The following is a 1,772-nucleotide window of genomic DNA, read 5'->3' on the forward strand; positions in this document are numbered from 1 at the left end:
TCCAAGACTCCTCTCTTCTGAGTCACCCCATTGTTCATAAGGTTCCTCTCAGAAATGTACATGAATTGGTTGTTTGCAACCATGTCAATGAGTTCATGTGCCTCTTCAGGCATTTTCTTCAAGTGGAGTGATCCACCAGTAGAGTGGTCCAATGGCATCTTGGACAATTCAGAGAGGCCATCATAGAAGATATCCAGCATGGTCCAGTCTGAAATCATGTTAGGAGGGCACCTTCTGATTAGTTGCTTGTACCTCTCCTAAGCTTCGTAGAAGAATTCACCCTCTTTCTGTCTAAAGGTCTAAACTTCCACTCTAAGCTTGTTCAGCTTTTGAGGAGGAAAGAACTTGGTCAAGAATGCATTGACCACCTTCTCCCAAGAGTCTAGGCTTTCCTTAGGCTGAGAGTCCAGTCAGAGCCTAGCTTTGTCCCATACAGCAAAGGAAAAAAGTATAAGCTTGTAAATCTCTGGATCCACTCCATTAGTCTTGACAGTATCATATATCTGCAAGAAATCAGAGATGAATCTGTTGGGATCTTCCTGTGGAAGTCCATGAAAATGGTAGTTCTATTGTACTAGAGTGATCAGTTGAGGCTTCAGCTCAAAGTTGTTTGCACCAATGGTAGGTATAGAGATGCTCCATCCATAGAAGTCAGAAGTGGGTGCAGCAAAGTCACCTTGAACCTTCCTTGCATCTCCTCTATCATTGGGATTGGTTGCTGTTCCGAGGGTTACCTGAAATTGTAGGTCAATCCCAGACAATGGTGGCCGGAGCCGTCGTGTCTGACTTGTTGGACTTGGTGGTGGTGCTGATCCTTTGTCACCGGAGGGTGGTGGTACCTGCATGGGACTCTGATTCTTAAGTTAGCAAGGGTATTAAGCAAGATTTTAGTAGAATCAGAGTATGAGTTATACTTGGGTGCTCCAGTGTATTTATAATAGTATGGAGTGACCTTTCTAGAGATAAGATAGTTATCTTATCTTATCTTATCTTTGAGTGATGTCATCTAATCTTCAAGGGGACCGCCTTTATCTCTATAGGCTTTGGGCTGCCTTTTGGATTTAGGTCGTGCTCCTCTGTTTGGGCCCTATTTTGGGCTTTCCTAGTGATTTGGCCGAGCTCTTTTGAGAAGAGCTCGGATAGTCCTGACCTGAAGAGGTCGGTCGACTTGTCGTCAATCAATCCAGGTCGGACAGCTCGACCTGGGTATAAACAGTACCCCTGCTTGAGTGTGGTCTTCCTTTTGAGGTCGAGTCCTTAGTTTTAGGACTTCGATCCTTCTCTGGAGAAGCCGAGCTCGAGAATTTGTTGATATCTTTTTATAGAGCTTCCCTTTGAATGCGGAGCGTTTTTCTTTTACCTCTTTAATTTTTGAAAATAGGTGTTTCTTGCCTTGGGAACGTGCGAGGGTTTTTAACGCCCCATTAACTCCTTGACGTTCCGTTTCTTTTGCCTCCCGCTTTCTTATTTCATTTTGAATTACATCAAAGCTTTCTCTTTTCTGTTTCTCTTTCTCTTGCTTGCTGTAACTTCCCCTTTTCTCTTTATTCTTCTATTTCGTTTGGCTTGCCTGGGACTTTTGTTTTCGCATTTTCACGCTCCTCTTTGTGGCGCCATTGGTGATTGTTGGTGCTTCACTTGTTTGAAAGGTGATTCCTAGTCTCGCTTCCTGTCTTCAATCTCTTCAGCATTCATCGTCTCCTTCCTTTTTGCAGGTTGGTTTTCTTTTTTCTTCATTCTTTCCGCACTTACTTTTGAAAAGTTTTGTTCTT

The 1,772-nt window shown here is 43.4% G+C and overlaps 1 non-coding gene across 1 annotated transcript; it reads left to right on the top strand.

The window, feature by feature from the left end:
* Positions 1–211: 211 nt before the first annotated feature.
* Positions 212–320, top strand: LOC112798885 (small nucleolar RNA R71). Its single transcript, XR_003200482.1, has one exon. It is a non-coding gene; the product is annotated as a small nucleolar RNA R71 (small nucleolar RNA).
* Positions 321–1,772: the final 1,452 nt, after the last annotated feature.

This window comes from Arachis hypogaea, chromosome 4 (genome assembly GCF_003086295.3).
Source record: "Arachis hypogaea cultivar Tifrunner chromosome 4, arahy.Tifrunner.gnm2.J5K5, whole genome shotgun sequence".
Lineage (NCBI taxonomy): Eukaryota > Viridiplantae > Streptophyta > Magnoliopsida > Fabales > Fabaceae > Arachis > Arachis hypogaea.